Source organism: Talpa occidentalis, unplaced genomic scaffold (genome assembly GCF_014898055.3).
Source record: "Talpa occidentalis isolate TD23 unplaced genomic scaffold, MPIMG_talOcc4v2.1 talOcc4.11, whole genome shotgun sequence".
In the NCBI taxonomy this organism is placed as follows: domain Eukaryota; kingdom Metazoa; phylum Chordata; class Mammalia; order Eulipotyphla; family Talpidae; genus Talpa; species Talpa occidentalis.
In genome coordinates, this window is record NW_023601104.1 from 35,664,519 (window position 1) to 35,689,966 (window position 25,448).

Sequence of the window (25,448 nt, forward strand, 5' to 3'; positions counted from 1 at the left end):
AGGAGACCCTAAAGAATTTTGAGTAGAGAGAATTAATTAAAGCACTGTTTTCAGAAAATTAATTCAGTAGCACTGGATAGAATTGGAGGGAATGAATAAGGACAAGAAAAACTGAGAGGTAGGAAGACGTGTCTCCATATAGCAAACAATAAGTAAGGTGATGGCTGAATTAGGTAATAACTAAGGTCACCACCGTGGTGTCAGTGTCACGCCACTGATAACAACAGCTTATATATTGAAGGCTTATATATTCCAGGTAGAGGGCTAAATGCTTTACATAGACTGTATTAATTACAACATCACAACAGAAATGAGTTCTAGTTTTACAACATTTTGCAAATGAAGAAACAGAGACTTAGAAAAGTTAAAGGACTTTCCTTAAGTAATTGGTAGAGCCTCACCACCTAAGTCACCTGGGCCCATGCCGTAAAAGAAGAACATTAAAAATTCTTAAAAGGTAGAGATGAGAACTAGCTAATATTTATTTTGCCTCGCACTAGACTTGGTATTAGGGCATCTTAATGTAGCTAAGACCCAGTATTTTATCATAAAAGTTAAAGATCTAAGAATTTAAATTTAAGATCTAAGAGTTTAAGACCAGGGAATCAAGTTCCTAGAGCAATGAAACAATTCACAAAGCAGTTAGATGCCATAAGTTAGGTTCCCAGGAAACAGCATTGTTCATAGATTTGTGTGCAGGTTTATTGGGAAGAGCTCTCAGGAACAACTGCTCCATGAAGGGAAGGTATGTAAGAATAAGCAGATGTAATAGAGACCTCAATTGATCTTACAGGGGAGTTCTAGAACTTGGATTCTTCTGATTTGTTGCAATAAAGGCAAGGAGGCCAGCCTTTTCTCTGGGTGCCCCCAGAAAAGGAGGAGAGGGCCTCCCTGGTGGCGCAGCAAGTTGAGCTCAGCGCTGTGAAGCTGTCTGCAGCCTCTGCAGCACCAGTTCGATTCCCGGCCAGCCAGGGAGAATCCCACATGGCGAGGCAGACCTCTCCTGTCTCGCCCACTGCTCTCCTCAGCAGTGCGTTCGGTCCGTCTGCCTGTTCTGCTCCCAGTTCTGTCTCTGGTGAATCCTCTCACTCTCCCGCAACTCTGGCCTATACCCCAGCTCTTGTATAAATAAAATAAATCTTTAAAAAGAAAAGAAAAGGAGGGGAACCATTAGGCAAAGCAACTTCCTTGTGAAGATAACAGATCCGGGAGAGGGACCCAGCTCTAAGTCTCCGGCTTTAATCCTGAGGAATTCTGGACACCTCAGGACCCACTAAAACAAGATAGAATAACATATATTTTTGAATTATCTACTTTTCAATATATAAAAATCTTAACTCATATTTTGGGGGTATACTTTTCTTTTAAAGTACTTTTAGGGTGGGGAGGAAACATTCAATAAATCTGTCAGTACATTTCTTTGCCATGGAGTGGTAGCCTTAGTTCTTGATGGAAATAATCAATATGGGAGGCATTTGGTGTGAACTAAAATGAAACACTGCGTTTTGGACGTGTTTGGTGTAAATGTGTGAACCCAATGCTGTTTTCACACCTACCCTCTTTTTTATGATTGTTTCTTTTTTCAAGAGGGAGTCTAGCATTGATTTCTTACTTTAAACTAAACAAAAGGTTTGTACTATCATTATTGACCAATCCAACTCTGGTGATATGATGAAGCGATCCTTCAAGTCCTTCATAAAGACCTTGCCAGGCGTGCCGGCAAAGATGAGTTTATGCCAGAGACACCCTGGGGACACTCCTTTATACCACTGATGATCTTGACAAATATTAGACACACACAAATACATGCATACCTGGATTTCACCTTCCAAAGAATTCAGTTCCTGGTGGCTGGAATAGGATCCAGTCTCACTCTTTAGGAGCCTCTGAGATTCACTGAAAGTTAAGAATTCCTTTCTATTGGGCCAATAGAGACCATAGATAAATCAGTCTATTCTATAGAAGTCTTTGGGAATGAGATCACATATTCCTCTTGGATATGTTGAGGCTTTTCAGTAGGCTAAATCTCAAAAAAGATTTTCTTTGAGGAGATAGGGAATAACACCTAGAAACAAGAAAGAAAGTGAAGAAAAGTTTGAAAATCTCTGCATTCAATTAAAAGAAAAGAGTAAGAGGACACATGACAAAATTAGGAACTAATGAACACGATAGGGACTATGAAGAATTACTAAGATTCATAGATTTCCTTTAAAAATTCATTTTTCTTACATATTCCATTACTCTTCAATGAAGATGATGCTTTGTTTGTCTTGATGGATAGCAAATAAGTGGAGCATGCGAGCAGGGATCTGTGTCTTTTTTCTATATTCACACAGTAAGTTTTAATTGAGCAGTTACTATATTCTAAATACTGTGCAAAATGGTAGGAATGCAGGGATAAGAAGATTCAGTTTCTGCCTTCAGGGAAATCATGATCTTAGGGAGAGGGCAGAGATTGCCAGATGATAGACTGTTAACATAGAGAGAAGCACAGGGACTGGTATAGCACAACCAGCAATCCCTAAGTCCTGCCCTGAGAGTCCAGGAGGACTTCTTGGAAAAGGTCTCTGCAACATTGCAAATGGGCAATTCAAATGTGGTTTTTCCACCCACTTTTGTGGCATATATTTCCACTTATTCAGGTTTTTTTTTATACTCTTTAAGAGAATTTTTATGCATTTTTTCATAAAGATCTCATGCAATGTCTTTGAACTAAATTTCTAAATAATTCACAGTGTATTATTTTGAGGAGTATGTTATTTTATTTTCTCTTTCTTGTTGGTTAAAAAGAACTGTATTGATCTTGCAACTTCACAGGACTCTGATTCTAGGAGTTTGGGGATTTTCATGGGTTTTCAATGTAAATAAACGTATCATCTGCTAACAGTGGGTAGCTGTCTCATCGTTTCCAGTCTTTGTAGTTCTTACTTCCTTTCCTTGTGTTATTACATTGGCCAGGAGCTCCATATCTTACTGAGTAGCAGTGGAACTGTGGGCATCTTTGTCTTCTCCCAGGCCCCAAAGAGAAACTCTCTCAATTTTCTCCTTATGGAGTCATGTTTTCTATGGGTACGTTTTGGTAAATTATCATTTTGAGGTTCAGGAAGTGCCTCTCTAAGTTTTTCTAAGACTGAGTCATCTAAAATATGGAGTAGACTTCAACAAATGATATTTTTTCTTTAGCACCATTGCTAGATTAATCCACTTTTATAGCATCCTTAAATACTGGGATAAAATCACTTGATTTTATCAATTTGTAATTATTACTAATTTGATGTACAACTAATATTTTATTAAGGATTATGGCATGTTAAAATAGGGAATATTGACTTATTTTTTTCTTCTTTCACTGTTCTTATCTAGTTTTGGAATCAAGGAGATATACACTAATGTCATTAAGTAAAATCAGCACTTTTCCTTCTATTCCTGAGTTCAGGAACAACTTATAAAGTGGTGATTATTTGTTCCTTGAACATTTGATAGCACTTACCCATAAAATCATCTAGGCCTAGTGCTTTGGGAGAGGTAGATGAGGTGTAAAAACATTTTCTATTTCTATGTAATTTAGTCAATTGGTCTGTATAGATCTCCTGTTTCCTTCATGTTGGTTTTGGCACTGATTTAAGTGTCCACCTGGGTGTTACAGAAAAATAAACTATGCAGGGAAAAAAGGGCATCCCATCTCTGAGCCAGAGAATTGTCAGAGCAAATTTGTGTCTCCCTCCTCTGATCTGTATGTCTGACTTGTCCTAAAAGTGGAGCTTCAAGAGGCAAGATTCTCTGCCCAAGTGGATTTGAGTAGGATGAGAACTGTCTGATTGTTTCAACCACGACTGGACCAGTAATTTCTATCCTGACATTAGCTTTTGGGGGATCACTGGGTTGGGCCCCAGGCAGTGAAGAGCAACTAGCACTGAAATGACTTCTGTGGGTGACTCTGAACTTGTATATCAACTTTTTATTAGGTAAGAAGTAGTTTTCACTATTAGAAAGACATGTGGGCATCAACTAGCCAATAGCTAGTCTTTCAGGAGCTTGATTAGAATTGTGAAGGGTCCAGAAATATCATATGGAGCTGGGTTGGAAATTACCATAAAGAGTTTGAACTGTCTTCTTCCAGTTCAAGAATTCCCATGGAGTAGGGGTTTAGATTGTTTCCAGTGTCCTGTGGTACACAAGGCAGGGAGCAGCAGATTGGGTTCAAAGTAAGGAGAGATGTTTCCAGTTGAGCTGTGTCTTGCATTGCTGCAGGAGTTTATTTATGCAGTTTTCCAGCAGAGCATCTCCTGGGTCAAAGCAAAAAGTTGATTTTGACAATGAAAGGGGAGCTCAGGTGAGTGTTACAAGCAGACTATGCCCCCAGGAGATAATGTTGTAAAAAGTGTCATATGTGAACAACTAGACAGACATTCCCTGGGCCCTTTCAGATTCCAGATTCTGTACTGAGTAGTTGTATACCCACAACCTCCTTCATGCTTCATGACAACCTTGTGCATTATTTACCCCCATATTAGATAGGAAGATATCAGGAATCAGAACAATTAAGTAACTTTCCCAAGTTTGCTCAGCAGCTAAGGAGCAGCAGGACTTGAATTGAGGTGCACCAAGTCTGGGCCCATTTTGGCAGAGACCAGAACTTCTCCTACTTTGGTGCCCACACATGTACCTTCTGATGAACTTCTTAAGATGTGGATTCTGTTTCAGGAGGTGTAGGGTACAGCTTAATGTTCTGCATTTGGGACAAGCTCCCAGGTGATACAGATGCTGCTGGTCTGCAAGAGACACTGACTCCTGCAGTATGGACACCTTGTGGAAGCTGTGCAGAGGCCTGGTGTTACAGAGCAATTCAGTGCCTACTTTCCAAATGAGCAATCTGAGAAAAAGAGGAGTTGGCCCCTGGGTCCATGCAGTTTAGGAAGTCTCCACCTTGACTCACAGCTACTGCTTGTCCTGCATCAGCCAGGCATCCCCAAGAAACAGTGATAGAAACAGTGTGGCCCTCTAGTGACTCAGCTAATATTTAATGAGTAGCCACAGTGAGCTGGAGACTGTTCTGGGCACTTGAGATCAAAGATAAACAAGGCAGTTTTATAATCTAGTGGAGTGAGCCTGACCAAAACAGTTATTGTGGGGTCTGGTTACATGTCGTGCTTACAGTTCTCCTGGCCCAAATCCTTGAAATACCCTGACTTTTCTCACTCTGTCAGCCTCTGTGTCCAGTCTGTCACCAGTTTGGCTCAGTGTGAATAAACAATGTGGTGAAACTGCCAGATAACCAGCAGAAGCTCCATCTGCATCCATAGAAGTATCCCCAACAAGCCCTTTCTGCCCAGTCAGCCTGCAGCTAGACAATGGTGTCATTCTCTGGGTCCTGACCCAGTGGGAGCAGTGACAAGCAGCTCACCCAGGAAGAGCAGTGACAGGGAGGCACAAGGAACCATGTCACACAAAGCACTATTGAAAGAACTGGCAATGTCCATCCTACTACAGGAGAGAGAATTGAGGGACTCTGAGGGCCTTTTTTTGGCTGTCCCTCTGCCTCTGTGTCCCCTCAGTAGCCCCCACAGAGACAGCTCCTCTCAAGCCACACCTGGATGCCATCATCCCTGACTATTCAACCCAAAGGAGCCTCCCCAAGTCCTCCCCACCACATTTCTGTAGTTTAATTTTTAACTCTTCACACTCTGGTCACTCTGGTTATACCTTCATTTCTTCTTTGTGAGGACAGCTTAAGAAGTTCAGTTCTAGAAAAATATGATCTAGAACTTGATTCTCAGGACTTCCCAATTATTCCTTTGCAATATCTGTTTGTAGCTCTGCCTTTTCCTTATCCAGCCCCCAGCCCACCCCACATCCCACACCCAGATGGTTAGATCAGCGTCCTTGTAAGTTTCTGTTTATTTACCACCTCTGTCCTCATCCCCCAATAAAAGCCTACATATAGCTGCTAGAACAGTATTTTTGCATATTTTCCTCATTCGGGGTATGTCCATGCAACCTCAGCTCATTTCCTCTGGTCACCCTACCTGCACAGCAGGTCAGCCAGCCTTGTGACCCCTCATGACTCTGGGACCCTTGACAGTCCCTTTGCACCCCCAATCCCATAAGGTCACGTCCCCTGAATGCTCTAAGCAGAATCACTGATCCCCTTGGCAGCCTCCCTCCTCCTGCCTCAAGAAGGAACTTCTGGATGAAAGTAGAAATACTTTCCATGGATCAAACTGATGACTTTGTGAGCTGGCTCTCGATCACTTTCTTTCCTTAAAATGTGTCTGCTATCTAACCACATTCTAAAGTTCCCCAAATAAAAAAGAAAACAAACAGACCAAAAAAAAATACCCCAAAAAAACAAAAACAAAAAAATGCTGCCTTTCATCAATGCTTGCTTAACTGCAGCTTCAGACAAGATCTTCTTAGGAGAATGGATGACCACATGGATATTTCCAGGGAGGGGCTGGGGATGTGAAATTGGCACAGAGCTGCACTCTGGCTAGTCACGGCACTGCCTTTGATCTTTAATTCGAGCCATTCTGGACAGGCTCCGTGCACTCTGAAAACACACTTTGTGACTAAAAAATGTGCGGTACATCAGCCAAAACATTTGTTTATATTTTACCCCCAATTTCAGGGTTCTTGTTCCTTGTCATGCTTTTCCCCAAGTACTTTCTTTATATAATTAAAGAGGTGTGAGCACGCTGAGCATGACTGTGCAACAGAATATGAGGCACACTCCCCTCCTCTGAAGACACAAGGGAGTCTCTCCACCTTTGCAGACACTAACTTAAGGATGTTGCAAAACAACCTTCACTGCAACTTTTCCTGAACAGTAGTAATAACTGTTGGGCAGTTTAGGAAAGAAGCAGCCTTGCAAACACGAGGTCTTCTAAACAGGGCCTCTCTCAGCCCTGGGGAGCCCCTCAGAGGCAAAAGGGCATAAGTGTTGTGATCTGTGTCGCCAGTTCTCTGAGTGGAGGGTTTCTTAACAGCAGTGCCATTCACATTTTGGACTAATCATTTCACGGTGGGAGTTGATGGGATGTTTTCCAGCCTCCCTGAGTACCAGGTGTCAGTAACACTCTCCCCTCCACCTCTGCCAAGTGTAAAATCAAAAGCATCTCTGGACGGCCAAGATGTCCATGGACAAGAGCAAAATCTCCCTAGCGCTGTGCTGCTACATTGGACTTGGAAAGGAATCCCCCTAAGAGTCAGGGTCTGCGGGTCCCGAGTAGTGGACACACACTAGGTTCACCTTATAAATGTCCAAAAAATTACAATGACCAAGGCCTGTGCCAGACCAAGTATCTCAGAGTCTTGCGGATAAAACCTCGGCAGAGTGAAGCCCTCAGAGTGATTCTAGTACATATGTTTGGGTTGAGAAAGAGAATTTTTAAAGAAGGGACTATTTCATGACTGCCATCAAAGGACTAAGAGAGAAGCAGGGTCTTGGGGGAAAGGAAGTTTCATTGACAAGCGTGTCAGAAAGGGAAGGTCAAGGACAACAAACAGCCATCCTAAGTCCCTGTGTGTGCTCTGTTCTTCAAGGCAGCAGGAAAGGGAGGGTTAGGAAGATGGTAACACCTCACAGCCCCAGAGGGGTAGGAAGAGATTTGGAGATTTTAAAAAGGAAAAAGTAGGTTCTTTGAGATCACAGGGAACAGGAAAAGAGTGAGAAAGACAGACTAGGAGGGTAAGAGCCCTAAGGCTGAAAAATCAGTTCTTCTTGGCCATGTGGTTCCTGCTAACCAAGGATTAAGAAATTGTTTCAGCATGTTGGTTTGAGGACGTTGTGATGTCTTCTATTTTCCTTTCTGATAAGTTAATCCTATACTAAACGGATAAGTAAAACAGAGGAATGCTTTAGTGCCAAATTTCTGGGTTTCAAGGCGTCATTCCACCTAATATTACAAGTTAGGAAACCTTCCGTCACCTTGCCCTCTGATTCCCATGACAACAGGGACACTAAGAGCCTGGGCTTTGGAGTTACTGGAGTTGTGTTGCATTCTTGACTCCATGCCCTACTAGTTGAGAGATCTTAGAGAAATAAGTCACTTGACCCCACTGGGCCTCAGTTTTTCCATCTGTAACATGACAATAATGATCATGCCTATTTATAGAGAAGAATTGAATGAGATGATCCATGAACAGCATTGAGTAAAGTGTTCACTTAATATTAATTATTATCATTATCATGTCTCTGGCCCCAACATCTAGTGGATCAACAAGTTTTATTTCCTGTGCCTTGGAAAGGTCTTTTGCAAAGGTGATCTCCTCTCTCTCTTGCTATTGCCTGAGCGCAGTAGCACCAGTCATCCCTCCTGGCAACTCTACCTTATCCTGCCACCCAAATGAACTCTCTCAGGAATTACTATGGTGATGTGACTTCTATTAAATTCATGGGAATTTTTGCAACCAACAGAATGAATGAAATCCAGAAACCATATGTTCAGGACCTATTTCTTTGCCCCCCCCCCCACCGCCCCCGTGGCCTCCCAGGATCTTGGAATTGTTAGTTTTGGTTCCCATGACCAGAGAGTGTTGACTGGCTTCCCGTGCCTGCGTTTTAAATGTCTGTATGTTTTCAAGTCCCTCGAAGTGTTGGTCCAATGAACTCCCCTGTCCACAGTTTATGTGTCTTGGACTGAAGTGTTGCACATTTGTTTGCCTGTTATGTTTTAAATATAAAGTTTTGTTTTTCCAGCAAGTGCTGTAAGTGATTTGGAAACATTGCCTGGTCCTGATTCATTTCTTTTCTGTGTCTCATGTAGGGTCGTGCTTATTTACATTAATAAGAAGACTGTACAAACAGCTTGCATGTGAAACTTTCTGAGGACACAGAGACTGATGATAAAGGCTCATTCATGAGCAAGGGGAAGTTGAAACCTAGTTCTTTTCAGCTCTTTGTTGAGTCTATTGCTGCAACAAGTCTAATTACTACAATATACCCTGTTTAAGGTAGTTATTTTACGATAGGTCTCCCCAGTTTGGCAGTTACCTGACAGCTTGCCCTTTGGGGGAAGGGTGGAGGGAGGTGAAAAAGAGACAGGAAAGAAAAGAGAACATAAAGGGAAAAGCAACTAAAACACAAACTCTTTGAAACTCCTAGACATTGGTTGACTCTCAACAGGAAAATGCTTCCAGAAGCATTTTCTTGTATTGCCCCAAAAGTCAGATTTTTCAGATTCTTATTCTAAATCATCCCTCATCTATTAGGTATGCAAATGACCCACTCATGAACCAGATTGCAGTGAGGTTAAAGACAGGTGTAAGTAGGGAGACAAGGTGACTCGAAATCAAGACTATTTCTTTTGAAGGCACATATTTTGACTCCTTGAACATACCGCTCATCTGGGTACTTAGCATAGAGTCTACATTATTATGCCTTCCTACTAGTTTGCTTTCCTGCTGAGTTACAACTATCAATAACTGTGAGTTCAGTTGTCCATTTCCCTCCAATAAATGACTAAAAAGGAAAGTCAGCATAGCGTAGTGGATAAGGTCATGGGATTCAACAATACATCTCATTCTAGACCTATCCTAGAGTCATGGACCCCCTAACTTGGGGGCATTATCTGATTGCCCTCCTACTCCATGTTCAGTTATGTCATCTGTCAAATGAAATAATAACAGCAGTCACCATTCTGGGTTGTCTTGAGGATTGAGTGGGATCCCATAAATAAAGCACCTAGCAAAGACCTGGGCACATCCAACCCAAGTCAACTGCTCTGGTGATGAGAAGGGTGTATAAGTTTCTTGAGAATACAGTGTCTTCTGTCTGGAAGATCTGTATCTGGAAATGAAAGTATGTGATGTGGATGAAGGAACTCATGCCCCAATTTTCATGTGGCAAGAGCACATATACAGTCCAGTGGTGTGAGCGGTTCTTTGGTCACAGCTGGACACATGATGCTCCTACATCCCTGTGTGATTAGGGAGGATCTCCCCTGAGGAATCATTCACAAGTGCAATGGAGACCTACTCATTAAGGGCATGGGAAGAACAAGGGGAAGGAAGTTTGGTCAGAATGAGAGGGGGAAACTAGCTAGCCTTAGTGGTCAAAGAAAGAGTTTCTTTTTGTGTGTGGGACCCTCGCCGGTGGCCGGGGATCAAACTGGCGCTGCAGAGGCTGTGGGCAGCCTCGCAACCCAGCGCTCAACCGCTGCACCACCAGGGGAGGCCCAAGAAAGAGTTTCTTAAAGGCAATGCTGCTCCTTGGTGCCCAGAGTGTCAGTGGGCTCAGGAGAAAGACCACTCTGTGTTAACAGCCCAACCCCCAATATGGAGGCCTTTTACTATAGTTGCATAACACCATAAGTTCATTTTTCTCTATTCTGATTGGTGGCTATTTGAGAGCCTTTATATCCCACCACAAATGAAAACTATTCTAATGGCTCTCAGCTGGGTTGTGGTTTGCTCACCATTGTTTGCACACAAAAGTCCAATCCCATTAAGATGGTCAGACATTTCCTGCCATCGCATGGCCTCATGCTCACAAACACTTGGTGCTATTTAAAGCCTCTTCTCTGCAAATATACTTTGGTCACATTTGTGCAGTGCCCATTAATTAAGGTCCAATCTGCCGCTCTCCCAGCCATCACCTCTATTAGCTGACAGCAGGGAACATAGGACTGTGTTTTTCCAGGAGATAATTTGGACTTCAGAGAAAAGCCAAGAGATCCTTGAATCCCTATGGCACTTACCTTGACTTCAGGCTTCTAATGAAAAAAAATTCTTAGACAAAAAGGGACACAAAGACCCTTTCACAGAAACCATCAACACTCTCTGCCAAGCAGGAGATTTATTGGGTGGGAACACACACACACACACACGCACACACACACAAGCCTCATTTGAGGCACCCTGGAAAATGAAAAGCTATCTGGGAAAAAGTAATCATGTGAGAAGATGGTCTTGAAGATAGCAGCTTGGTTTTCTGTGAAAGCAAAAATGGACCAATTTACAACTGTGACTCTGCCAGCAGTCTGATAGGAGTTGAGTCTATTTTCTCTCCTATCTCTCTTTCTCTAAAGGAAACACACCACGATTAGTTGGCAAACACAATCTCCTGGTTACCAAATGCTTTAATTAATGGAGAATCAAAAACATACTATGCAAAGATGGCCAGTTTTCAAAGAAATAAAATACTAGTTCTTTCCCAACTGCATGATTTGGAACCGGCTGTGTGGTGGTGAAGGTGAGGCTGAAAGTAATCCCAATTATAATGTGAATGCAGTTAATGGTTATTCAGTGCCTGCTCTGTGGCTCTTTAAACATATACATGTCCATGAATTATCTCATTTGACTCTTAATAGTCTATGCAGTAGGTGCTGTCATCTGGCCATTTTATAGAGGAGGAAACTATGGCTTCACAAGCTTGAGAAAAAAGCCCAGGGTCACCTAGCTGGGAAATGCAGGGTCCAAGCTTCAGTTCAATGAGGCCCCGCGCTCACCTTCTGTTATCCTGTACAATGGGAAGCACATGGGCTTAGGAGACATGGTTGCCTCCACATCTGCCTTGTGAGGTTTAAAAGTTGTTTGACTTTTCAGGCCCTCAGTTCTTCAACTGAAATAAAGTGGAAAAAGTCATAGCTCCCTCATGGAGTTATATAAAAATGAAATAAAATAAGGATAAGTGAAAGTCCAGGGTCGCCAGCAAATGTGAGTGCCTCTCCTCGTCCATTTCATTTCACCCTGATTATCTTTTCTTCCTCTCCCTGGACTGAAGCTCCACCATCTCTGCTACACTGCCCCTATATTCTCTGCTTCTTCTTGGCTCCTTATTGTGTGGACCAGCACAGAGGAGTCCTTCTTGGCTTAGCTCTGCCTCGCAATCCCACAGCTAGCCTTAACTCCCCTGACCCCAGCTGCCCTCCTAGGAATCTTGAGTGCCCATCCCTGGCCTCAGGCTCCCAGGAGGACATCACTGATCTCAGCAGGACCCTGGGAGGGGACTGATTGTCAGCCCAGCACTCTCTTCTCATTCAGGACTGTCCCTCCTGTGAGGAGCTTCCTAAGAGAAGAGGTCTGAACAATAGCTATTGTCTTCACAAAATTGCTTTCTAGATTTAGATTTTATTTCTTAGAGAAACTTGGGCATTCCTGGCTCAATAACTCCTGATTGCCTGGAGGATGATTAGAAAAGGAAAAAGGCAATAATTAGTAGCAGTCCTTTCAAATATGGTCCATGGACTTTTGCTGGAAAATGTAGACACCTAAAAGGCTCCTTAAGGTAGTGATCTTTGAGTGAGAAGTTCAGGTGAGAGGTAATAGTAGGTCATTGGATCCTTTGGGCCTCTCAGCTTCATGTGATGCCGAAAAGTTGTGATGCAATGCCCTGTAGGTGCCCTGAAAGGTCTTTCATGGAGTCTTTCAAACTAACCTCAGCCCAGAAGCTCCAAGTTAGACTAAACTATACATGAAAATTATGGAATGCCTGTGGAATTGGCAATTATCATTCCATATGATAATGTTAGGATTTAAATATGCTGCGCAATTTTTTATTCAATTAAATTGTTTATCAGCAAAGAATCATGATCTTTATTTTGTAGCTGTGTATAATTCCTGAGGAGCCTCACCCTCCAGTTCTCATAGGCTGTTTTGGGTTAATTATGAGTGATTATTAGCAAAAAGACCAAACCAGAAAGATATTAATATATTCAGGTTCTTTTTTTTTTCTTGTTCAAAATAAATTTACGTTTGCTTCATGAGGAATAATAGATATTGCAATGCATATTACTGACATTTTTTTCAGTAGAGATATGTCAAGAGAGAGATGATACTAGCTTTAGCATCAAATGGTAGTATTGGGGGTCATATCTGAAAAGCAATTAGAAAAGCGACATTATAATCTGGTGTAGAGAAATTAGAGGGCAGACTGTAGCACAGTCTGATGGGTAATGTATGGCAAGAGGTCCAGAGGATTCTCAGACCTGGTCTTGAATTCTTCAATAGTGGGCTGATATCTATGGTATAAACTGAGCTCTGAAACAGGTGACTCCTTGAGAATCAAGAATAAAAAAGACAGCATAGCATGATAAAGACCCAAGTCTTGCTGGGTAGTGTTTGGACGTTCCAGGCTTTCCTATAACTGCATACTAATTAAATCTTTGATTTTCTCCTTATTTGAGTCTATATTTCCATCATTTATTTGATACCCCCCATTATTCCAGAATTCCGTCTGTGAACTCCTTAGTCATTGCTGCCTTGTTCCTTCATCACTCCCTATTCCATCTCCCATGCAGCTCATTTCTTGTTCATTTTGCTAATGAATATTGTCTCCATGGCTAGACACTAAGCCTAATGAGAGCAGCCATATGACATGTGCCACTTGATTTCTCTAAAGGACTGAGTCAGTACTGGGCACGTGGTAGATGTTTGATTAATCCTTCATTACCACAGTAATTCTTCTGATGACTTAAACAGTACTTTCCACACCCACCTACACACACACACACATACACACACACACACACACACACACATACACAGATCATTTAGTCTTTGCTTCATTCAATGCATGTAGGAAATCTTTCATCCATATGACAAAGCCTCCTCCAATATTTGCATTCATCTAGCTATATTTGTCTCCTTATCTCCCTGTTAAATATCCAGTTCTTTATGCCATTGCTAACAATAATCATAAACCCTTACTGAGTGCTTCCTATATTCCAGTACTGTGATAAATGCATTCCTTTGGGGGCTTAAATTATGGCTTTTCCCCCTTATTTACAATTGATGGAAGAGGTACAGAGAGGTTAAGCAACTTACCTAAGATCACACTGCAAGTGAGTATCTACAGGATGCAGTCCCAGCAAAGCAGGATTCCCAAAGCACAGTTTCTAATTACTTCTCAGATCCTTTCTATTTAATAGCAGTCTTACCTTTTTTTTTACAGTAGCAACTCCTTATATCACCTTTGAAATAAAAGAATGAAGAGAACAGATACTTTGTCATAGAAAGAAGATTCACGAAAGGGTAATTTTGAAACCACTATTTCCACAGGCAAATCAAAAGCTAGGGAAAAATCCCCAATAAATATTTTTTGTATCCGTAAAACAGTAAAGTTATTCCAAGTAATTTAGCTTTGGAGCTGAAATCGTAGGCTCTGCTTGTACCAGGGACTCACCCCACAGTCCTGACCCAAGGGAATGATGCTGAGGAAAACATGTATGGTGGGAAAAGAGATCAAATCAAATGGGAAATATTGAAAAAGTGGCACAAACCAGTGGCCAAAGGTCTCCAGAGACAGAGCTGTGGTGGGCAGCACACAGAGAAAGGTTTTCAGTGGCAGGAAAGGAGATTTGTTCCAAGGCCAGCCTTTCAGGGATGAATGGGGAGTTCCTGACACTGGGATGGGGTCAAAAAACCAGAGAGGTCTCTTTCCTAAAACAAAAACATCTTAGGAAGTTAGAAACATCTTAGGAAGTGTCCAGGCACCTGCTTCCTGAGCCATCCTTCCCCCTGCTCTCGCAGCTCCTGCTCTTCCCCCGGTAGCGTACTAGTCACCACTGTGGTCCTGTCTCCATCATTATTAACCTCACTTGTTTCACTTCCACCTTATCTTTCTGCTCTTGAGTTTTTGAGCTACAAAGATTTGACTTACATCCTGATGTAGCTGTGTGACCTTGGGCAAATGATTCTCCTCTCTTTCCTCTGCTACTGAAATGACAGTTGATATTTTCACCTGGTAGTTCCCAGCAAATACCCGCTTCCTTTCCTTCTATTGCTTTGGACTCATGAGCATCTCTGTAGGCTTCTCTGATTGATTAGGATGCACTTTTCTTGTGAAGCCCAGAGTGGCCAAACAGAGTCCATTAACTGTCAAAATCGAATTTTTGACCCTTTATAACTCTAACTCTGGCTCTCTTTTAACCAGGGTTTATTTTACTCTGCCAGAGAAATGCTTTTCTTTTTGCTTCCATTGCCGCTTTTCCACATTCCTTCAAGTATACTCAGGCCATTCTCTAGCTAAAAACATTCCAAGGCAGTTATTGTTTAAGCTAGGAAAGAGTATCATTTGTTTGTATTTCTTTGACTTTGCCCTCTATGTTATCTTTGACTTGACTTTAAATAAAATGTAAAGTGTATTGAGTTCCTTCCACATGACAGATGCCTTTGCTTTATCTCCTTTTATCTCACTTTGGCAACACAAAACCAACTAATAAATTGGAATATCTAATTAATAATATGTGGCTAATTAGTATGGACTGATATTTTGACAGTATTTTTGCTGTTAAAGTTTAAGCATGCTGGATTATTTCCAAAATTCCTACTTTTACTCAGTTTTCTATGCCTAGGGTAAAGCTTATTCTTGAGCTACTGCAGTCCTAGACACACCTATTCACCCGGAATTAGGAACTCAAATACAGGCATAATGCCTAGGAGGAAATAATCAGCTTGTTTAACTGACAGCTGACATCAGGAAGTCTTTTGGGCCAGAGGAATGACATGATGACAGCAGTGCCATGGGAAGATAAATTTCACAGCCACATGCAGGATAGATTACCTGAAACCACAGCCTTAGCCTCTCTTGTGCTTACTCGTCTGGGTTGCATGACTTCAAACCTCATAAATATGATCTGTTTAAAGAAGGGACTGGTGAGAATTAAGAATGTCAAAGTTTGAGCAAAGAAGGGGAAGGATTTGTGTTTATCCAACTGGTTTGCATGTCTAAATATTTATGTACACAAGTGCATATTGTTAATGTGCATGGGTATCGAATCTGCCATTGCGCTATCTTTTTGGTTGAAAGTTGCAAGAGAAGGGAAATTCTCAGCCAACATAAGAATTATTCATCTGGCTGCCATCTGACTTATTGTTACGGAACACATTGAGTTTGACAGATAACCCTGTTCTTAGCTGTCCTTCAAAGGAAGCGTGAAAGAGCCTTCATGTTTAAATCTATCAGCCAAATTTCTTCCTTTTGAACATTCATGGAACACAATGTCTTCATGACTTTAATGAAATAAGTACTCATATTGGATGCATCTATGGTTAGAAGATGGAATGAGTAATTATCCTTATTTGATTTCTTGGTCACTCTAGCCACAAAAAGCAAACTCTTGGATTGGGTAGCAGTATCTCCCATGGAACCTAATGTTCTTCCTTAAGTCATAAATATTTCCCAGATTTTTATACTAACAGTTTCCATTCCCTGGGAGACAAATAAGAAAATTTATATGTCAGTGAATAATTTTGGACCTAAAAATTTGTTGTGAAAGGAAAGATGGTATATAGATGTTGGGTGAATGAGCACTGCATGATAGGAAAGAGACAACATGGGACTTTGGGGAGCAGGGGAACAAGAAGGAGCTATAGGAGATATTGAAACAATTCAGTTAGTGTTTGTGGGAGGAAAGGTCTCAGACTGCAAGTAGATCCCCTATGTGGACATCTTGGGGAGATCCAGAGAGTAGCTGTATGATGCAGGCAATAAGAAACTGCCCATATTTGATTTCTTGCTCATTCTAGCCTTTGGCATATGTGGCATTAGGTCAGCCCTTTCCTTACAAGTTTCTGTTTGGGCCCTATTCTTATAAGTTTGCAAGGGACTATGCAACTAGCAGAGGGAAAAGAGCCTGGCCTTAGAAACAGAAGGCGTTTCATTCAAACCCATCTTTGCAACCTCTGTGTGACCTCTGACATATTACTTACCTTCTCTGAGTTTCAATATAACAGGGATAGTCAAGATAATTGAGGAGGTATGAATGCCAGATACGTAGCCCATGGTGAGCTCTATCCATGATAGTGGCTGCGTAGATTCCTACTGCCTGAGCCCGGACATGCTAGAGTCCCCACTTACATGATTCCCCTACAATTCCTCTAAGACTATGAGCCAAAAAGCCCAGGTAAGAAGTTCTTCCTTGCTCTGATTGTGAAATAAATATAACCCCATTATAATTTTTAAGGCTTCCTATAACTGATCTCTAAGGAGCCCCAGGAAAGACTTACAAAAGAAAACACATTTTAAAAAAATAATGAAAGAGAGATAACAAAGTTCAAAGAAAATGGAAAATTGGATCACCATCATTTCAGAGCATTATTAAGATATAAATTTATAGCAGCAGTTTGTCTCTTACAACTCTGGCTTCAGACACCACTTGAGAAGCATGTGTCAGTAGAAGTGGGATTTCAGTGGACATGCAAACAGACCGGCCTCCTCTGTGTAGAAATGCTTTGTGTGCAAAGAGGACTGGCATGGCCACGCCCAAGGACAGGTCACTGAAGGGAGACAGGCTGCCTCAAGGGAAGGAACATTGTTCCAGCCTCAGTCCATGCCAGTTCTGACCTCCATGTCTTCCTCTGCATAGTCTCAGTTGCTGCTCACAAGAGACCTGAGTTACGCTTTAAAGCCTTCATTTCACACATAAAGTAACTGAGGCTCAGAACAATGTAAAGTGCGTGAGGGATGCTCTTTGATGAACACCCATTTATCTACAAGAGTAGACTATTGAAGATGTGGGAATGTAAAAGGGAAATTTTTCTTTTAGATTATAGAAATGGAGAAGGGATTAAAGGAATCTAATCTGGAATCCTAAGGGCAGGAAAAGAGGCACAGATGTGGACCGTCATTGGAGACTCGGGAGGCTGGGGAACAGGGCAAGTGTCTCTCAGCAAGTAAACTTCAGGTTCAAGGTCAGTTGATAACAGTCCTCCCAAATATTCAGCGCTTCTCATTAGTCCCCTGACAATCTCCTGGCTCCTCTCCTCCTGCCCTTCTCTATCCATCTTCTCTCTCCAGTCCTGGAAGCAAAACCAGAATCTTCCGTTTGGCCATATCTCTGTGCGGCCCTTATCTCTTGTTGCCTTAATTTCTGCTGACCCCCAGGCTTCAGGGTTCTACCTCCCACCTGAGTCATTTATGCAAGCATTTTCACAGTTTGCGCTATAAAAAACATTGAGATTCTAGCTGGTAGAATAAACCTGTTTCACATGATCATAGTAAGATAGTAAGAAGGAAAAAAAAGAAGCGCCAACATTTGAAGCAAGGAAATAGTAAAAACCCTGCCGAAGAACAGTGGTCTGAGGAGGAGTCTGCAGCAAGGAGTCCCCTCTGTCACCTTGGAGGAGCCCCTGCCCCCCAGGAGTGAGTTGTTGCCTGTGAAGCAAGGAACAGAAGGGGCTCCCAGTCTCTTTCCTGTTGCCCAGGACTGCACCTTCAGGAGTGTGTGCACGTGTCCTGCCTTTCCCCCACCCCATTAAAAATCTCACCGAGAAATCTTTCCAATGGTATTATTTCATTTCCATTTATAAACCAGAGGGTGAGTGTAGTATTGTCTTTATTTTGACTGGAGAGAGGAGTTGGTTATCTTTTGGGAGTGGGTATGAAACTTGAGAAGAAAAGAAAGAATGTGAGGCAAACAAAAGTGACCTAAAAAGTCAAATAATCACAGCTTGCAAGGGAAATACCTGAGGATGCTGCTCAAAGCAGATTCCAAGTCACTGCACCTGGCATGGGGCCCAAAAATTTCTAGCAAGTTCTCAGATGATGCTTGTGATGCTAGTCCATGGATGACATTTTGAGTAAGGGGCTAGAGAAGTCAAATAATGCTTGATTTTAAAAAAAAGAGGAATATAAAATATACTTATTGCCATCCAAAAAGCTAAAATAAAAATGTTCAGTGTTTTAGGGGAATATTTTAATGAAAGAGAGAATTAATATAACTAAATTCAATGAATGAAGGAGCAAACAATTATCAAGATGGACACTCAGAACCTTGCTCTAAGATGAGTCTGCCTGAAACAAACAATGAAGTACTGTTTTTCTAGAGTCACAGGCCTGTACCTGAGGTCTTTCTTACATCACTTCAGGAGGCCATTCGTCTTTAGTCCACAGCTCCTTCCTTCTAATTCCATCCATTCTAATTCCATCCCTCTAGTCCAGGTCCTCATCTTGAGGCCACAGTCCATGTGCTTCTGCAGCTCTAGTCTCTTCCATCTCTAATGCACTGCCTGTGTCTTCCATCTTCTAAAGACAGCATTCCTATAGATATACTCCACACAAGAGTCTCAGGAGTCAAGTCCCCATTTTTGGTAGCCCACCCTTTTCTCTCAGCCTCTCCCACTCCCCACACATACCCCCATCTTGCTAGTCTTCTCAGAGACCCCTGGAGACCATTGACATCTAAAAAGCCCTCATAATATCCAAAGTTTTAACACAGATTTTTAAACATTTTAGTGAACATTCTAGAAATGAAGTCTGGATATTCCACCCACCCATTTTACTTCTCCACACACAAAAAAAATTGGGGGCCTCCCTGGTGGTGCAAGTGGTTAAACACAGCACTGTGAAGCTATCTGCAGCCACTGCAGCACAAGTTCGATCCCCAGCCAGGGTGGTGACCCACATGGCGCAGCAGACCTCTCCTGTCTCGCCCACTGCTCCCCTCAGCAGTGTATTTCAATCTGCCTGTTCTGCTCCCCACTCTGTCTCTGGTGAATCTTCTCACCCACCCACCCCCCCACACATCTGGCCTGTACCCCAGTTCTTATTTGCATAAATAAATAAATCTTTTAAAAAAAGAAAAAAGAAAAAAATTGAGGAAAGAAAATCCCATCTTAACAAACAACATGTTAGAAACTTGCATATATGAGAGCAGAATAAATATGCAGTCAGCCTGAATTGCTGGCTAGCCTTCTTGTATTTTTGCAACCATAATGCCTTCAAATATTTAACCACTGTTTTTTGTCCCTAAACTAGTTGCTTGAGTGAATATCATTTTACCAAGGCTTATAAGTGCCATCTTGTGGAGAAAATGCAAACAAGTACATTTGGAGATTGGCCATGTGTCAAGGAAATGACAGGGATAAAGTTTGAGTCTCTGCCATGCCTTCTGGTCACTGGATTCACCCCAAGTCCTCTGAGAATCTTCTGGTTGTGACCACACTGTGGACTCAGGTGTCTGTACCTAAGAGGCTTTGTAAATCAGGCCAGCTGTGAGCAGCCTCCACCCTGGAGCATTTCATCACCCAGTTTGTTACTGCATTTTTGGTGATAATCCAGCTTCCAGAACTTTGCCCTATAAAGTGTAGCCAGCATTTCCCTGCTCTTTCCTGAGGAAACTTCTGGTCCCAACCACCTGGTAGCCCAAGTCCACGGCCTGTGATAGACCCATCCCACCTGGGTTTTTCCTGATGCTGAGCCATCCTGGGGCCCTATAGTTAAAGATAAACTCTGACCAGATATTTTAAACTGACTCCTTTAAACTGAGAATTCACCACACAGTCTTATTAAAAGTGAAGTGGGGGTCCTGCCCAGTGGCACAGCAGGTTGAGCACATCACTGTGAAGCTGTCTGCAGCCTCTGCAACGCGGGTTTGATTCCCAGTCCCACCAGGGAGATACCCACATGGTGCGGCTGACCTCTCCTGTCTCTCCAGCTGCTCCCCTCAACAGTGTTTTCCATCCATTTGTCTGCCTGTTCTGCTTCCTGCTCTGTCTCTGGTTAATCCTTTTACCCTCCCGGGCCTCTGGCCTGTACCCCAATTCTTGTATAAGTAAATAAATCTTTTAAAATAAATAAATAAAAGTGAAGTGGGAGTCTAGAGGTTTCTACCCCTTCTATACAAAAATACGGACACCTTTCTTTTATAATGGAACATTTGTCACAATTCACATTTCATACTCCTCCTCCATACCCCCCATTTCAGTCCATTAAGGAGGAAGAAAGTGAAAGTGAAACACTGGAATTTTAGAGTGGAGTACCCCCATTTTCGTGGGAAAGGCAACCTCAGTGGGAAGGATGGGGTGGTAATTTTCTTACAGCACATGAAATGTTTCCTTCTCAGGATTCCTTTCTTCAAATTATAAATGTCACTACAATTGATTCTCACCCAATTTTATCCTTCAAGGGTGCCAACATTTTCTTCCAGTAGAGTCACTTGGTAGGGTGCTATTCTCTAGTGAAACAGGATGAGGTACTGAGAAGTGACAACCATAAGTTTGAGTAAAACCAGATCACTAGATTCCCAATTGCCTTCATTAAGAAAGCCAAAATACCTTTTATTCCGTGGACCATGCCTTCCCTTCAAATGAATGACATTGTTCGTTTGTCATCGATTCTTATTTCTAGTTTAATTTTGTCTACATAGAGCAAATTCCTCTGACTTGGCAGGATTCTTCCCATCAGAGCTTACTTTTTTCAGAAATAATTTAGCATCAGACAAGACCTTAGAGATGACCCAGTTCAAAGAGCAAATTGTTACTCTAACTTTGATCTCGGGATTACTCAACCAGCAGCCCTTTCACCCAACACAATTACTAAGCCCCTACTAGATGCCAAGCACCGAGCTCTTTCCAGTGGGCAATCTTGCTCCTACTGAAGTAGCCAAGGACAAGCCTAAAAAGCTCTAAAGGCTACAGTTAGTTTGATGGCAGTGAGGGTTTTTTTTAACTGGGTAATTAAGTATTCATCTCTCATTAGCTTCTCTGATAGCTTTTTGTGGAATTATCACTGTATTAAAGCATTCTGGGCATCTGCTGTATGGTCCCAGGTGTCCCATGAGCTATGGCATAAACTAGAACAGTGATTCTGAACTGGGGGTGATTTTGCTCCACTGGGCCATTTCACCATATATGGAGATACTTTCGTTTGTCATACTGAGGGAGAAGAGTGCTGCTGATATTAGTGGACGGTAGCCAGGATACAGCCATCCTCGTATCCTGAAGACATACCCCCTCAACGGAATATGGAAGACAATCCCCTCAACAAAAACTATCCAGTCCCTAATGTCAACAGAAACAGTTGAGAAACCTGGCCGTGAGAAAGTCTACTTTGCTCATTTTATATATTGGAAATTTTGTTTGAAAAGTATGTTATTTTCTGCTTAAAAAAAAAATGAAGCATACTGTGTTAGAAGATGACAGTTTTGTTTTATAGTTGTAGCAATTAGGACAAATCAAATGTTCATACATGATACAGGACAAGTGCAATTAGAAGTAAATACTAATTTCAAATGAATTAGCATTAATCAATTTAGTATTAGTAAACTAATTTGATTCTTTTTAAATTCCAATTATGGGTCAGTTTGTAAGCACAGATCTGAGCCTCAGTCTTGGTGCCAGGACTCCAAATGAATGGGCTTTTACACACCATAATGAATGATGGAACAGTGTCCACCTTTCAGTTTAGACCAGACATTGCCATTTTTTTCCGTTAAGCACAAGATCCTGAATATTTTAGGCTTTATGGGTCATACAATCTGTCACAACTACTCAACCCTGCTTTTCTAATACAAAAGCTGTCATAGACAGTAAGTTAACAAATGGGCGTACATGTCTTCCAATAAATATTTATTTATAAAAGTAGGAAGTGGGGCAAATTTGTCCTGTGGGCTGTAGTTTGCCAAACCCTGATTTAGACCATAAATTGAACCCTATTTGTTTTACCTTCCTGTGTCCCCTGCCTAACACTGTATTGGCACCTAAAAGACACTGACTCAGGAAACGTTTACTAAGCTTTATTGCAGGTCAGTCATGCAAACACAAATGTTAGATTTTAATGAAAATAGCAATTGGAAAAAAAGTCATCCAAGACTTCCAGGGAATTTCTATATATTGTTTAACTGTTTCCCTATGTTGGACATTTAGGATGTTTCCAGTGCTTTTATTAGCAATAATACTGTGATGAGCTCCTTCATATGGAAATTGTTGACCTCATTTCTTATAATTTCCTTAGCTCAAATTCCTAGAAAAAGAATTACTGAGTCAAACAGTGTATTGCTCAATTGCTTTCCAGGAAGGTGGTATTGATCTACATTCCCAACAGTCACCGGAGGGGGATATTTATCACATGCAAAGGATTTCTTTCAGCAGAATGAATAAAAGTTTTGGCATCCATAAGTCTTTCCACAAATTAGTTCACCATAAATACAACTAAATTGGCGTTAATGGATCACTTTAATGATAACATTCTCCCACACTGTTTGACAGCGTGATTATGAAGTCATGCTGTCTTACCTGTCCTGTCCTCTAGTACCCCAGTGGAGGCCACGCTATCTCCCATGTTTGCTGAGCACACACAAACACATCTGCTTCCCATTAAGGATTCAGAAGCCCCACTATCTGCACGCCTGGCACCGCATGCCCTGCCACGATGGACCAATCTCGATGAAATTCACCACCAAATATGTCCTCCAGATTGCTCATTTCCTTCCGGAAATTTTATTTAGGTTAATTTTGGTACACAACTGGGGACAATTCTTGAGCAATTTCTCCAGTGATAACTTGCATTATGTAAAATTTTCCTACAATGTGTTGCAAAAATCACTGGAAGAACACTAAGGATATCTGATAGTTGTCCAGTCACCTTTATAACAACAAATATCTCTTTTGAACTATAGTACATGGTGAGCAAAATATATATATACATGAAATATGTACATCTTTAAACTAAAAGTAGATCAGGATCAGATGCTCATGCTAGGAACAATAAGGTGTCTTAACCTTATGGAAAAACGTGGCCTTTACTTAAGTCTTCAGACTTTTCTGAATTTCTCCAAATGAAAAAGAGATTTCACTTTTAGTCACTTTTGTGACCAAAAGTAACAGTAAGTGTTACAGAAATAGGGGCAGGTAGGGTGGTTACATGATGATGGGATTTAGCTGAGTAAATAGATTCCAAGTGGAACCAAATATATGAAAATGATGATAACAAAACCCAGCATTTTCTCAGCAGCATTCTGCTAAGTGTCTTCCATGTTTACTTCATCTGATCCTTACAAGGATAAAGAAACTGAGGTTCAGAATGACTAGAACATGTTCAAAGAGCCAGCGTGTCTAAGTAACAAACCAGCACAAAACCCAGGTCTGGCAGCAACCGTGCCCACCTCAGTGCCAGCTGATGGCAGTCTGGCCTGGAGATATGGGCCAGCACTATTAAGTCATCCCATTGAGAGAGCAACTGACCAGTCTCCTGATATGCAAACCAGAATTGAGGCCATATTCATTTCTGAAAACTCCTTCCTGAAAAATCTAGATGGCGGGGTAAATGTTTTCAATGCTGATTCCAGAGAAAAGTGACCCACCCAGCATCACACAGCAAGTCAGGGATTATGTCAGGATCATACCCCAGGTTTCCTGATTCCCAGTCCAACATTCCTTCCATCATGGCAGACTGCTTGCTCTGCTCCATGACATTAGCTCCATTTACCAATTACATGGCCCCCTTCTGGAGGAGGATGCCAGCTGCTTTGAAGAGAGTCCCATACTGAACATGCCACTATACCTGTGTATGAACAGGTGATAAATGTCATGGAACTATATACATTGCATATTTTATGATATATCATAGAACTATATACATGCAAAATGCATAAAAATGGCAAAGTCCAAATTAAGTTTATTCTTGAGTTAATGCATCATACAGTTGTCCATGGCATGCGTAGTTGATAATGTGCTGTGCTTATGTGAGATGTGACCATTGAGGGAGGCTGAGTGAAGTTTCCCTGAGACTCTACTGTTTTCTCAACTTCTTGGGAGTTTCAAATTCTTTCAAAATAAAAAGCTATAGCAATGAGAAATTAATGTTGATTTAGGATGATGAGCAGAAATATTTATTTTTTGCCATGTGTAAAGTGTGGTGTTAGAACAATAGAATGTGGTTGGTGCTTCCTAATATGGGAAGAGAAGAATGTCAGAGTCACTTCTGAGCCCAGCTCTCACCAGGACTCTGTGGAAAGAGGGCCTTGAATTTGTTCCTCTCCCCCTAGGTCACCACCACCACCCACTGCTCCAACAAAACTAGAAACCTCAGCGTGATGCTGATCCTTTGAAGGGGACCATTTTTGCACAGTGTTTAAAAGCTGGGGCTTTTATTTTTGACCTCAGGTCAAATCCCAGCTCCACCTCTTACTAGCAGCCTTGGGCAAGTTACCTAACCTCTCTCCTAAGTCTTTTTCCTACAATTTTCAGCAACATCACAGGCAGCTTTTCATGTTAAACGAGTTCTACAATGCATGTAAAGTGCTTCACAACACTTACAATAAAGACATTTCTAAGAACGCTTAAAAAAAAAAAACAGAAATATAGTAGACTCTGTAAATATTAGATAGGATGATGTTGAGGAGGATGGGGAGGAAGATCAGAATTCAAGCTCTCTTCTCCCAACCAACCAATCACAAAGAACTGCCCATGTTCCTTACTAAGCATCTCTCAAATCCTCTACTCCATCACCATTCCCCTAGTTGAGGCTGGGATACTGCAATACCTCTGGACCCCATTGTTACCACATTCTTAAGGAGAGCAGGTCTGGCCCAGCATAACTCAGGGAACTTCACCTCCTAGAATCTTGCCATTATCTATATGTGCATCTAATCATCCTTGTTAGGCTCATATCCTCACAAGGTGGCACCTATGTCTGAATCCCCATGGGATTTCCCACTCACCCAACAACACAAGTGAAAAATACTTATTTGCATCTTTAGATCCTGCCCATGGCTGGTCCTTCTTAGCAT

The 25,448-nt window shown here is 41.7% G+C and overlaps 1 protein-coding gene across 4 annotated transcripts in view; it reads left to right on the forward strand.

The window, feature by feature from the left end:
• The window catches only part of THSD4 (thrombospondin type 1 domain containing 4), a 594,279-nt gene that overhangs the window by 399,162 nt on the left and 169,669 nt on the right, over positions 1 to 25,448 (forward strand). The gene's annotated exons all lie outside the window — the stretch shown is intronic.